Genomic DNA, 15,436 nt, shown 5'->3' with positions numbered 1-15,436 from the left:
TATTGTGTCCTCGTGCTGACTCTGTAATTGGCTACCAGCTGTTGAGTACAGCACGTAAATAAAACCAAGAATTGAATTGAATTGAATTGAATTATTATTATTATTATTAAATAAACACGAAATAAAAACGAATTATTATTATAATTATTTTGTCACGTGTCTGAGTGACTATAGACGGTATCTGGATTAGTAATTGGATTTATTGAACACTTAGTAATTGTAACTACAAGTAACTACAGCACTTTCGCTAATTCACACACTCTACAATTCACTACATCGCGCTCTAATTCTTGTCAGTCTGCAATATCTTCACCGGTTGTTACCTGGTAACGGCTTCCAAAGCCGCAGCTTCCTCAGCTTCCGTGCTCACATTCTTCCTGGCCAGCGACGGTCTCACAAATAACTGAACTCTATACATTTCCTGCTTAAAACACCTAGGCACGGATCGCACAGAAATCACCTCTCACAATTGTATTTTCTATTGTTGCGTTACGTAACTGTCTCACGGAACCCTTAGAGAACACCGCTTCCAGCAGCTCTCCTATTGTTGCGTGACATTACCGCGGATATATCGTGTTCCACTGTTGAGTGTTTACGGGTCATTACCTAGCAACGGGTTTACATGCTACAATACCATCTACATTTGTAACTCATTGCTTATGTTACGTTACTTTCTCCTATTCAGTTAGTCACGAAAACGATTCTGCGTTTGTTTTTGTGCATTTGTTGCCTTGTAATTAATTTCATTCCTCTGTGTATTTGTCTCCTATTCGTCTCCAGTTTTTATGTCTGTACGTAACTTGAATGCTAATCTACATTTTGCCCTTTACCGCCTTCTGTTCATGATGGTTTCTTCTGTCACGTTTGCCGTCAGCCTGTTTATGGGAAACCGCAATGCTTGGGACGAGCCATTTCAAGAACAGACACTTTATCGATTCCTGAAGGCACTGTATCCTGTCCCATGTCCCTAGCCTACTAAATCCACCTACGTGAAAAGTAAGATATTGAGGGGAAACCTTACATCTCCGTACTAACCATTTGACTAGTTATCTAACTAACTGCATGCCGAAATGTCATCCTTCAGAAGCTAACATTCAATCAACTCATCAAAAACTTACCAGTGTTTTGTGAATTCTTAACTTCGTTAGCAGTGATTAAAACAGCCTCCTACTGGTTCCTTTCTAGAGCCAAGTGAATCCACTTCACGTAACTTCTTTAGCTTCTATTTTAATATTATCCTCGTATATATGTCAGAATATACAATCGAACACTTCTCTTTATGTTTTCAGATAAAAATTTTGTATTTGCTTGTGGTTCTATGTTTTCCTTCTCGAAAAGCCGCCAGTCGATCGTCTACTTCAGAATTTCTCAAAATTTTATAGAACCCGAAGATTCATTGCCGTATTCAGAAGAACACTGGTCCCTATCCTGAGCCAGATCAATCCAGTCTGTAGCATCCTATCCTATATCTCTAAGGTCCGCCTTAATAATATCCTCCCAATTACATCTAGGTCTTCCTAGTTATCTCTTTCATTCTGGCTTTCCCACCAAAATCATATATACATTCCTCTTCTAGCTCATGCGTGTTACATACCCTTCCCATCTCATCCTTCTTCACTTGATCATTCTAACCGTACTTGGAGAAGAGTTAAAGAGTTATGAAGCTGTTCACTGTACAATTTTCTCCAACCTCATGTCGCTTCATTGCTCTTCTTTCCAAATATTCTCAACACCCTGTTCTCAGACACCTTCAGCCTATTTTCTTCCCTTAATGTTAGAGACCAAGTCTCGCAGCCATACCAAACAACAGGCAAAATTATACTTTTATAAAATTTTTATTCATAGAATCCATCAAGTCAGAGGTCCTGTGTAACATTTCGTAACAGACTTGTTTTTATGATATTGATTCGTTAGCCTCACTCCCAACCCCCAATCTGGAGGACCACATCTTATCGGCTGTTCGTGACGACCAACATTTTTTGCAGCTACCCTTCATAACCGGAAGCCGTCCCTTCCTTCCGCAACCTGAGGCCGCGCCATGCAATGGTGACGAGGGTTCCACTTAACATGGTCAGTATATTTAATTACATTTTATAAAGTCCTCCGTACCTAGTTTTTATAATTCATTGGTTATCGTCATCGGAAGGGAAGTTATTCAACCAAGATATGGTCGTTAGACGAAGTTATTATTACATACCTGAATAGTAATTGTAAACTTGTTTTTCCTTTGGCGCTACAGTCCAAATTTGGGCCTTGGCCTACCTCCACGAAACTTTCCGTTTCACAATGTAAACTTGTCCCTGTCCTTAACTATGCATTACACTGTTGAGGTTTATGAGGTTATGAAAGAGTGGCATTTTAACCTCGACACTAGATGGAGGTGAGTGATCAGCTTCACGCGCCGACCCCTTTATCCCAGATAAATTTCTCCTGTACTCATTGTGTACTAGGCTTTCTGGATGCTGGAACCGATCTGGACGCTGCGGAAGGAAGAAGCAATTTTCGTTGCTCTCAAGAATCAAACTTTGATTCCTCGCTCATCAAACCTTTATTTTATTGCTAGTGGGGTGGGACTAAGTCCCTTGTACTGCGGCCACTTCTGGCCTATCGTACCAGCCCCAGATGATAGGTGAGGGTGATTGTGGAGCAATTGGTGGAATGAAGATTGACAAGGGAAACCGAAGTACTCGGAGGAAACCTGCCCCAGCGCCACTTTGTCCACCACAAATCCCACTTGACCAGACCCACGATCGAACCCGGGCCGTCGCGGTGGGAAGCCAGAGACTAACTGCTTGAGCTATGGCGCGGCCTCATCAAACCCTTATTCTAGTCTCTATATCGACAGATGTTAAGAAAAATAAAATTCTATATTGAACTAGATAGTTTGTACATGCCCTGTGATCCACTGCAGTAATGCATTAAGGATGGGAAAAGAAAAATGGAGGTTGTTGGAAGATAGAAAAGATCGAGGTTAAAACAGATGAGATGTTGAGAGATAAGTGCTGAAGAAAGGAGCGGACAGCACAAGAAACAAGTAGGTCATTCTGACGGGCCTGGATGAGGCTGAGAAGAGAGCTTAGGGTGGGGCGGGAATGTCCACAGACTGGTGGACGTAAAGAGAGTGGTTGCAAGAGGAACAAGAAGCTAATACAAACCGGAATGAGGAACTGCAGAGGGCGGAATTCGTTTTCTTGATGGAAGGAAATGTGGCTTGTAGGAAGTAAAACAGAAACAGAGTCTAAACCCGCACTCGTGGCTTCGAGTCACGCGAGAGAGGCGTAAGGGGGGCATGGATAAGTTCTAATTCTAACGATTTTAGACCCTGAATACAAGCTTGTATGGTTCAGGATGTTTGAGAAAAGTGTGATTAGGAACGCGAAAACGGAGAAAAGAAAACAAAAAGTGAAGCGAAAAGGGTAAGAATAAGTGGGTGAAAGAAGGAAGAAATGTGTAGGAAAATGATAGGAAAATATACATGCCACTTAACATGAAGAGATTCTGGCATTCTGAGCCTTGTAGACTGGTAGAATTTTACAGACGTTTCGAGGAGCGAACTGCCCCAATCTTCACCGTTAACCGGAAACACTGTTTAAACGTGTACAAAGACTCACGGTCTCACATCCTATAATACGAGATACCCTTCATGAATATTGCTGTTTTGTGCGATGTGACGCCATGAAGATTTGTATGCAGTCATCACTGTTTCGGTTGGACCAGATTCCTTAAACTTCTAACCACCTGTTTTGGGAAATAATTAAGTTGCTTTGTACGTAATTCTCTGGTTGTTGGAAATAAGCTGAAGAAATGGAAGCTGGTGTATTTGGTATCTGATCATTGCAAAAACAGCAACGGAAGGAAGACTGCAGTCTTCTGAAAAGTGACGTCATGTAAAACAAAATAATCTAAGCATAAAGTAGGACTAGGTTAATTTGGCTCAGTAAATGTACCAGCGCTAAGATCTTGTGAATACGGTAATGAACCACTGGATTCCATAAACGGCGTTATATTTCTTCAATAGCTGAACAAGTATCATCTTCTGAAGAAGTGCTCTACTCCTAGAAATTTCGATTTGGAAATTTCGACTCAGTTCACGTCAGGGGCAGAGGTACTTCTCTAAAACATTCAGAGAGGAACTGAGATCCATCTATCTCTTTTACCTATTTAGTACCTGGGATATTTACGGCTGACGGAAGAAACCAAGGCGTCAAACTAATTACCTACCATCATTTATTTTCTTCCTCTTTCTTCTTCGGAGCATTGGGCTGATTTCTCAGTTTCATGATCATTTTACAGACGTTAGGACTCCTTGGACGGGTGATCAGCTCGTCACAAGGCCTCTACTTAAACACAGCATAACACAAACACAGAATAAACGCATACACACTAAACGTCCGTGAATTGCGTGGGAATTCGAACCCACGATCCCGGTTTCCGAGCGAGCGAAGACAGTGCATGTGTTAGACCGCTCGGCTATCGTGACCGGCAGTGTATAAGAATAATATATAAGAATTCAGTTCGTACCTCACAGGAAACAGATCCGAACCCACGATCCCGGCTTCCGAGCGAGCGAAGACAGTGCATGTGTTAGACCGCTCGGCTATCGTGACCGGCAGTGTATAAGAATAATATATAAGAATTCAGTTCGTACCTCACAGGAAACAGATCCGAACCCACGATCCCGGCTTCCGAGCGAGCGAAGACAGTGCATGTGTTAGACCGCTCGGCTATCGTGACCGGCAGTGTATAAGAATAATATATAAGAATTCAGTTCGTACCTCACAGGAAACAGATCCGAACCCACGATCCCGGCTTCCGAGCGAGCGAAGACAGTGCATGTGTTAGACCGCTCGGCTATCGTGACCGGCAGTGTATAAGAATAATATATAAGAATTCAGTTCGTACCTCACAGGAAACAGATCCGAACCCACGATCCCGGCTTCCGAGCGAGCGAAGACAGTGCATGTGTTAGACCGCTCGGCTATCGTGACCGGCAGTGTATAAGAATAATATATAAGAATTCAGTTCGCACCTCGCAGGAAACAGATCCGAACCCACGGTCCCGGCTTCAGAGCGAGCGAAGACAATGCATGCCTTAGACCGCTCCGCTACCGTGACCGGCAGTGTATAAGAATAATATATAAAATTCAGTTCGTACCTCACAGGAAACAGATTCGAACCCACGGTCCCGGCTTCAGAGCGAGCGAAGACGGTGCATGCCTTAGACCTCTCGGCTACCGTGACCGGCTACCTCCATCTCGTGCGGAGATTAACAACGCGTGGAGATACTCCCTCTCTCAGTCATTCGTATTCGTGACGTGGCGGTTAATTAAGCACAGTGACAAGCTTCAATATGTGGTTAGTATTTTTGAAGAAAAAACAAATAAAGGGCAGATTTTGTCATTACGTGTTCAAATTACACACTTGATACAATGAAGATACAGAATCTTGCGGGTTAATAATTACTTTGATATTAAAGCTTCGTAAATAATTTCATGTTCCTCGTAATCTCTTTAGAGGAACTGTTAGGAATTCCCTTACTCACATAATTCTGGAAATGGTGGATACATTGTCTCCAAGGGGGTACAGATTTATGAACATCATAAAAACAGACCCGTACGCAGTAAACACTGATATCAGCTTCCTTCTTTAAAGTCACGCATTACGAGTTTGTTATTTTGTAATTAAATTAGTCATGTATCACGTGACAAGATTTATTACAAACATTATTAAACCGTAAACTTAATTTCAGTGAAACAAATAGCGTTCCTCTGTGCGTACAATTAGGCCTGTGCTTCTCTACACTTCAAGGAAGCTACCCACACTAAATATCTAATTACAATAAGGCCACAGTGCGGGAATTACCTTCAAAAGAGCTTATAGTTCCTAAGCTTGCCTTTTGTGGAGCACAGAAGTTCATTTCCTTATTCACTGAGTTCTATTCCGAGGCAGTTCAATTAAGTCCATATCCTCGCAAGAGACTCCCTTAAGATCCACTTTAATATTATCCTATCTACTCCCAAGAGTAAGAGCCTGGGTAGCGCAGTCGTTATAGCGAACCGGCTACGGGCTGGATAGATAGGTAGCAATGATGTAAAATATTTTTTTTTCGTTTTTATTCATTTATTTCTCTATTAACCACCAAAATGTCTTTACTCGTATTTTATAGATGAGCGAGAAAATTGGCTGAAGCAGTATCGCTTCTGAAGAGTATGGTTGGAGGGAGGGGGGGAAGCCTGATCGAATATCGGTCGGAATACTGACTGTTCAGACTGACATACTCGTATTCATGGTCTTCTTCAGTATCTCTAGGGAAAATATATTGGAATTGTGCCTTAAATTAGACAAGTATCAGCTTCCTTCCAAATCCTTTACAATTCATTATTCACTAATCATCATGTAATTCGAAGTTATGTGTTCTACGTTTCTGACAGCGCCGTTAAATATACAAGACACTTTTTGCCCTGTAGTCCGCAAGCAGACTATACCGACCGAGCTACCGCCGCTTGTCGTCGATGTTAGTGTCAAATTTTTCTGATAGAGTGTGTCACATGTCAGTGCAACGCATCCACACGGCCGTTAAATCTCGGTTTTCTAGACCGGAGCCGCTATTTTCTTGAAATAGCTCCTCAATTATCCTCACGAGGCTGAGTAAACCCCGTTCCAAACCCACTACTTCTCAGAACATATGGTAGCCCCGGGAATCGAACCTCTGTATCTGTAGCCAGGAACTCTGACCACTAAAAAATTAAGATATATAGAAGCGTGGTATTTTCTCATCACAGTGTGAACGATTTAAGACTTAATTTATATTGGCAAAGTATTTCCTTTTCGCCAGCAGACTGTAACAGCCTGATTCGCAGTAGATGAAACAATGTAATTACCTACCGCCATTCCGAGGGGAGATTGAGTTATGGCCTTTGATTTCTGTACTTCGTGTTCAGACTCTCTTCTTTTGTTTTCTTTTTGTGTCATCTTTCTGAGAAGAAAAATGGCGGCTGCAGTTTTACTGAAGAAAAACGAACCTAAAGCAGAGGAAGATTTGTCGTGCATCAAATTCTTCCTGAGTCATAAGCCCGAGAGAGTGAGAGAAAAAACGTGCCGATTTGTAAATAGAAATCGAAGAACGTTAAGAAGTGATAACATTTTCTTTATACTTTTTCATTTGTCTTTTCTTCTGCAATGACAAAGATAATGTTGGGTTCCTGTATTGCCCTCATGCATTACCTCGTTCCTTCAGCCTTTGCAGAATTTTAAGGCGTAATATTTGCTACAGAAGAAGCGCTGGAACTTTCAAATTACACACGTGTAAATATCGACTATAATTGTTTCTATGGTTTTCTTAAGAATTCAAAAGACATTCTTCCTCTAAATGGTTGTACTGCTCGTAATTTAGCGTTCACGAAAAAAATATTTACATTTTGAATTTCGCAATTAAGTAAATTCAGAATTAATAAGAATAGTAAGACACATGCTGATATATTTACTCTATTTTATCTGATGCTAATGCCGTTAAAATTGTAAAAGAAATTCTTTTTGTTTGCCATATGAACTGCATGACGGTTGCGGAACCTGAGGATCTCACAGCCATGATTATAAGAAGTTCTATCTTCTAGGACCTAACGCCACGTAGTCCCCTGATTTAACGCTGTTTTCTTTCTCATCTTATTTTCCGACCCTGAAGACGAAGGAAAAATTTCCCTCCGAAATGTCCGTTGACTTTCAACGCATTACATCCCGTTACGCCCCAGAGGATATAACTCTTCGTTATGATTATAATTATTTTCATAGATTAAATACAGTTTGAATATAGAATTAAATTTTGGTCTCTGACACAAAGAAACATGAACGTGGAACCACAATAATTCATAAAGAAACATGAACGTGGAACCACAATAATTCATAAAGAAACATGATGATCGTTATTCTTTTCAGCGCCTGCGCAGATGCAACTCCAAGGTAAACAAAAATAAAATGGCTTTTAGAAAAGTAGATGTTGATACCCGTGACTAAACTGGCTTGTCCGCGCTGTGATTCTGTAATATGTGTGGCAGACGAGCCTATATGTAGAAAGGGAACTCTCCACACACATTGAGACTTCGCACGGTGCTGCGTGTTGGAAGGAGATGGAGAAGACCGGAAAAGGGAAAGCAAAAGTAATATTTTAATAGTATCTCTCCTGAAACTCAACATAACAGGGAAAAGCGAATTTTGGCAGGAGCAGTCTCAGAAACGGTATAGACTACAGTAAAACCCCGCCTCCGTGCTTAACGACGGTACAGGAGGGAGGATACTGTAGCTTTCATTGGTGCGCGATTGGTGTGCCATAACTCAAGCGGTTAGTCGCTGGTTTCCCACCGCGGCGGCCCGGGGTCGATCCTGGGTCTGGTCAAGTGGAATTTGTGGTGGACAAATTGGCGCCGGGGCAGGTTTTCTCCGAGTGCTTCGGTTTCCCCTGCCAATCTTCACTCCACCAACTGCTTCACAATCACCTTCACCTATTATCTGGGGCTGGTACAATAGACCAGAAGAGTCCGCAGTACAAGGGGCTTAGTCCCACCCCACTAACAATAAAAAATTAATAGTTTTCATATTGTGACATGTTGCGCAAAGGAGAACCCCCCCCACCAGCAGTGACGCGGCGGGTGAGTCAGCGCTCCCCTCCCCCTCCTCCGCACGGTAACGTAACGGTGACGCAACAGGATTGCGAGAGACGACGGTGGTAACAGCGGTTACTACCGCTAGCGTTACTAGCAACACAGCGCCAGGCAACAAGGGTGCTTATTACGTGGCCGTTTTCTGTATGGTCCGATCGAGGCTACATGAGGCGCAGAGAAGGCTATTCACAGTTAGTCCTGGAGCTACCTATGAGTCAGTCCTCGAGCTACCTCCGAGTTAGTTCCGAGTTAGCCAGCAACTAGTCAGTTGTATTGTGGCATTTGGAATGTACTATTTGTGATACTGCAGATAGCAGTAATCGTAAATCTGTAATTTTGGTGATTGTAAGTGCGAATGTGAAATAAAATTCGCTATATAAAATACGGCGTGAAGTTATTTGTCGCGTTATACGCCCAATACGCGACAATATATATCATGAAATAAATGTAGGATGAGGCACAGCCAAATTAGAGCCCCATGATTAATCCGATATTCACCTTCGGTCCGTTCAGGGCTAAAGATCAGAAGGATGGTAACCCAAAGGTAGCTGCAAGGCTTCGCGGAAAGCAGCTATAGACAGATATGAATCTGCAAATCATATTACCTCTTGTGGCTATTTTTTTTTCCTGTCACAGTAGGCAATAATTAGTAGGCTGGACAGGGGAATTCATTGGCAAAATTACTGTTTTAGAATTCCGCCTAAGGCAGGAATGTTTCTGTGTGACGTTTTCATCATATTTGCTACCACTGTTTCTCGTGTGTCTGCAGGCCTTTTCGCCACAGAGCAGTGTTTTGGTGTTTTAAACCGGATTGGCCTAAATATTTCGTCCTGTGACATAAACTGTCACATTATCGACGTTACCACCTGTAATCAAACGTTGATATCAACTGAATGGTCTCCTGTCATTTATTCTGCATGATCTGGGTTCAAACCTTCTAAAGGATACAGGTCATTGCAATCGAGGTTTTACTAAATTTCTCAGAGTCCTTCCTTATAATATCGGTACACTTCCTCAAATTACGCTGAAACTGATTTCTTCGATATGTGTTCCAATTCATTGACATCGCCAATTTGTCATTGGACCTAGAGACTGAGCTCCTGGTTGAGTCTTCTGTAATCCATATATAAGCAAACATTTCGTTATTAGGGCAACCGACATGAAATTGCCCCTATAATCCTCAAAACATTTCAACAGAAAGAACACCGTCAGAACTAGCTTACCTAATTTTCTGAAACCCGAAACATAGAGAAAAGGAGAGAGACAGGGCAGTGAAAAGAAGAGAGACAGAGCACAGAAAAGAAGCGAGAGAGAGAGTAGAGAAAAGAAGAGAGACAGAGCAGAGAAAAGAAGAGAAACAGCAGAGCAGAGAAAAGAAGAGAGAGAGAGCAGAGAAAAGAAGAGAGACAGAGCAGAGAAAAGAAGAGAGATAGAGCAGAGAAAAAAAGAGAGACAGAGCAGAGAAAAGAGGGAAGTCGCGCGAAACATTACAATTCACTTCGATGGGAAGAACGTCCTGCTTCGAAGATTTGCAGTCAGTGCCCGCACGTCCTTCTTGTAGAGGCACTTTTCATAAAGGGTAAATCTTTAGGCAGTGAAGAAGGTGAAAATTTAGGAAGTGGACTTCGCTATCAGCATAGGAGGGTAACTAAGCGGGATCCTTTTTGGTCGTGGTAGGGGATTTTGATATCATCGTCCGAGTATAGAGCCTGGAGTTTATCTATATAATATAGTCAAATATCACTAATCCTGTATTCGCGTTAATTCAGATATTTTTTCCCCCTTCCTTTTGGCGCATTACGACCTTGATGCCGGTCTAGAAAACCGAGATTAACTTCCGTGGGGATCCAGTGCGCTGACCACGCGACACTCTCTATCCGCAAAAGTTGGTACTAACTTCAATGAAAAGCGGGTAAGAACATTTTTACCTAGTAACACTGACGTAACTTTGCAATTTACATAAGACTGGTATTACATGATGGAGAACATCGAAATGTGTAATGTTCTCCTAGCGTCACTTGAATGGTGAACTGTAGGAGACCTTGATCGGCTGGTCTTGTAGACAGGCTGGAGAAAAAAATAATGCAAAGAGAATTTTGGCGGGGAAAACCTTTTTGTTAAACGGCATCTTGGAAGACCTAGAAGACACGAAAATAATATTAAGATACTTGCTAGTCAATTCTACGTTTAGGATGAACGGAAGATACAAATGTCTCATACTAGCGTCCAATAACGTGTTTTGCTAGTAGCGGTGTTAAAACCCCGGGCTCTGCTGCCAGAGTTAGTGCTACAGAACGTAAGACAGTATAAGAATAGAAACAACTTGATACTCTCTGCACGCCCTTGCAGAGTAATAACATAGCCTTTAAGCAGAGGACGCGTGTAAAGAGGGATGCAGTATAGCGCCTTTCCGGCGTGAATGACGGGTGCTTCTCATTCTGTAAGGGGCGAAAGGAAATGGAACAGACCATTCTACCGGCATTACGGAGTCAGGAAGCCGAGAACCCAATAAAACATTTCATTCAGTAACCGACCTTCTTGACACTGTGGGAATTCCTGGTCAGATACCTACACCGCAGCCTATGACAGGGATGTCCACACCGAACAGAATTCTTGAGAAGCTAACAGTTTCTCAGCCAGTCGAAATGTTCCCAAGACATTCACAAGATTCCACCACTGATTCCCACGCTGTGTCAGATTATTCCAGTCCGCAAGTCTCCACCCTGCTTCTTTAATATCCACTTTAATATTATCCGCTGGTCTATTTCTGTGCCTTCCAAATGATCTCTATCTTTTGGGGATTTCCTATCGACAATTTGTATGCATTTCTATCCCCTACCCAGTCTATCCTCCTTCGTTTGGTCCTCATAATATTATGTAGCGAATATTACAGGTTATCAGACGTCACGTTATTGCTAGACTCCTGCTACTTCCTCCAACTCAGGGCCAACCACACTCCTCAACACCCTGTGTCAGTTGCGGTTAAAGGCAAAGTTATTAAATTATCTAGGAAAACGGAATGGCGCTCAGGTCTAGATGACAGGTGATGACGTCCCTGTATATAGCTCCAGCAAGAAGAGGCTGAGGGAACCGACGTCTCATCCAGCCGCGGCGCCTACTGTAGCCACGTGATGTTGAGGATGGAAAGGGGGGGGGCAGAAAATAGTAGAAAAGCTGATAATGTTACAAAGGACACAGATTTCAACCTTCTTCCGTCTGTGTTTCTGACCTTGCTAAAATGTCAGGACCACTCTATATTTTTAAAAATGGCTAACGCCCTCCTTTTCGGAGAGCAGTGTTAGCTTATCCCTATTTCAGCTAAGTCGCCTGTTCTTAACAATATAATATTCGTTGTCTGTTACGGCTGTGATGGTTCGTATTGTTGTTTTCTTGATTGTGACACCGTGTAATCTGGTGGTTGGTTACAAATATTTTGGAGAAATATACTGCCTTTGCATAAAGTAAAACTGAAAAGCGAAACAATATTATCTTTCGAAACGTCTTTAACAATCTACCGGGCTTAGAACCTTGGAAGCAGATAGGAGATAGCTATCTGTCCTTCTTCAGGGATTTTTAAAAGAAAGTATATTGAAGAAAAACGGGACTATATCAAATAATAATAAATATAAAACAAATATTTATTATTATCTTGGATATTGCTTAGCGATCAGTATAATTAAAAGGCTTAAATATAGGCTAGTAAGCAAACGTTGTGGGCCCCCTTCGTAGACAACCCACAGCCACCACCTCTTAGAAGAAATCCTTGTGGCGTGCAGAATTAAAGGCATAGAAATATTCTCCCGTATTCAGATGTGCTAAATTGCATTTGTCTGCTTCATATGCCGTAACAAAACCAGAACTTGCAGGATTTGAAGTTCTCATGGCGATTATCATGAAGATATATGTCTTCTGGTATATCACGACTGGCAGTCCGGTGAAAGTAAAACTAAACTTCGGAGGAGCATAAAGAATCCATTACCATTAGCACAGTCCAAAAGTAAGCCAACAATACCAGCACGAAGAAGCTAGCAAGAAAACAAACCTTGAAGATAGAGGCGACATTGTTCCCCCGGACTGTTCACTGAATTTCAACGGACTACTCGGCGTTATATCCCGAAAGATAAAACTGTTCTAAACTAGGATCTTGTTTTCGGGCATTCTACATCGCAGATAGAAACTCCGAAAAAAAAATGGTAACACAAGTCTATTTACCAGTTCATAACACTTCGATGTGAACGTGCACCAACTTTAATCATTCAATTAGCAGCCGATATTCTCCCAATAAGTTGCACGTAATTTGACACCAGTAGAATGGTTACCCCTACATGGTAGCTACCAGCCCACAAGCATTGCGTGTGGGTTTGCTTGCTCTTCAGGAGTAATGCATCACAAACCTTAATACCCTTTTCGGACTTTTGACAAACAACATGGGTAAATGTAACTTCCTCACATATTTCTGCACTGGATATATTTAAATATATGGATCAACAAGTCCAAATGTATTAAACTTTTTGTTATTACAGAACAAGTTATAAATTACACTTTGATTACGGTATATCTCGTATATCTAGTTTATGTCCTGGTACTAGTTCCAAGGTGTTAAAACCATGCGTATTCATTAATCAGACCAACCGGTTAATGTTTAGGAACATAATCGTTTAATCTGAGAATCGAGCAAAACACGTGAATAAAACCTACGGGCAATACTTTACATATTAAAGCAGATGGTACGTAGAGTAGCCAACTCTCTTTAGAAGGTTAAGACAATTATCTTCGTAACGAGGTTACAGTGTCCTCTTGGAAGAACAAAACATGTTTTAAATGACACAAAGCTAAGTAATCAGTGAAATGTAACTACTACAAAACTTTAAAAACCAATCCAGGGCTGGAACCAGAAGAAAGATGAGATCTAAGAATCTGAACCCGAAGATCAAAGGAAAGAATTCCGAACTATTTTTCACATTTACATATATAAAATTTAGTTTGTTGGTGGAATCAAAATAAAGAAACATTTAACAAATGAAAGTAAAACCGAATTAGTTACTGAGAAGGGATATTAAATAAAGACTAACTATTAACACCCAGGTAAATGAGCTTTCTCAGTTACTGAATAATACTAAATTTTAACTAATATATCAATCCTGGTTATCTAACATGCACCCCTCTCATGGTATTTCGACTTCAGGTGGCCAAAAATATTCACATTTCAGACATAATATCAGTGAGGTCATTAATATATCTCTAAACTTCCGAATACAAACCTTGATTCACAGTCGATCAGTGTAGAATGTTGCTGTGGGGATCAGAAAAGCAGTGATAATACCCACACTACTTCTGATGGCAGAAAGCTGTCTAATGGGCGCAGAAAACGAAACGTCAGCAGCTGTGACGTTACTGAAGTGGCTGGGGAGATCTACTTTGTCTAGTCCCTCATGACAGCCAAGGAAGACGAATGGGAGTAGTGATATTTTATACATGCAAATAAACATCTTCACTCCCCACACCCCTCCATCAAGTAGCTACTTACTGTTGTTGCCGCAAATCTCTGTGTTGGGTAACTTTACGGGAGGGTACGTTTTGTCTGTTGCTCTTAGGCTGTCACTCAGCACAACAGTAGGAAAGGAAACAAAATAAAGAGGAGGAGGAAACATTAAGAATGCAGAAACAGCAACAGAACAAGATAACCTTACGAAACTTAAGGGACCAAATTTCTTTCACGTATTTCGTTCTGTATGATGAGGCTACTGAGAGAGACAAATCAAGAATTAAACATATGTGATTCAAGATTCTCGCCTTTAAGTCAGTGAAGATTACTGAATATTACTGTCTTCTGAATTTTCCCCCCCTTGGCACTACAGCCCCAGTGGGCCTAGGCCTACCTCCATGAACTTCTCCGTTCACTTCGGTTTTTCTAGATCTTAGACATATGGTAGGACTCCTTGGGCGGGTGATCAGCTCGTCGCAAGGCCTCTACCCGTACACAAACACAGAAAAACGCACACATACAAACTTAACATCCATGCCCTGAGTGGGATTCGAACCCCTGATCCCGGTTTCCAAGCGAGCGAAGACAGTACATGCCTTAGACCGCTCGGCTACCGTGACCGGCTCTTCTGAAATTTAGTGCTGTTAATTTTGTAAATATTGTCACGTGTATTAGTGTCTATAGACGGGGTTTGGATTGGTAAATAGATTTATTGACAAATTATATGTAATAGTTACGAAAAATTATTACACTATTGATGATTTCCAAACTAAAAATTACGCCGCATTCAAGTCTTCTCAGTCACCTTTCACAAGTCTGAGGGTTTCTAACGACGTTTCAGAGAAACCCGTTATCTCTGTCTACGTTTTTTCGAATCATAGGTACATATCCGCGAGACCGCACGTGGCCACATTCCACATTGCAGTAACCCCCACAGATACGCATTTCGGTGACCCAGTGTTGCAAACATTTCCTCTATTAGGCCCGCAGATTTCGATCGCAGGAACCTGTTCGTTTACCTAGTAACGGGTCTACACGCTACAATATAGATAATCCCCTGGTGATGACAAAAAATAAGTGTGTCGAAACATTTTTCAGTAAGAACTAACTCATCATCAGTAATCTGTCAGACCACAGGTCCACAGTCTCTTCCAAAACAATTCCTCCATTTAATGCGATCTAGAGCTTTCTCCTTCAAATGACAGTATCCTCTTCTGTCCCCAAGGTCATCCAGCATCTTCTTACATCTTCTTCCTCGTCTTCTTGTCACTTCTATCCGCCCATCTATCTTTCCTTC

The 15,436-nt window shown here is 41.6% G+C and overlaps 1 long non-coding RNA gene across 1 annotated transcript in view; it reads right to left on the bottom strand.

Annotated features, from left to right (window-relative positions):
• Window positions 1-15,436, bottom strand: part of LOC111871572 — a 374,128-nt gene that overhangs the window by 240,110 nt on the left and 118,582 nt on the right. The window lies entirely within an intron of this gene.

This window comes from Cryptotermes secundus, unplaced genomic scaffold, assembly GCF_002891405.2.
Source record: "Cryptotermes secundus unplaced genomic scaffold, Csec_1.0 scaffold1720, whole genome shotgun sequence".
NCBI lineage: Eukaryota > Metazoa > Arthropoda > Insecta > Blattodea > Kalotermitidae > Cryptotermes > Cryptotermes secundus.
Note: the sequence above shows the minus strand (reverse complement) of the source record. Positions and strands in the feature narration are given on the sequence as shown.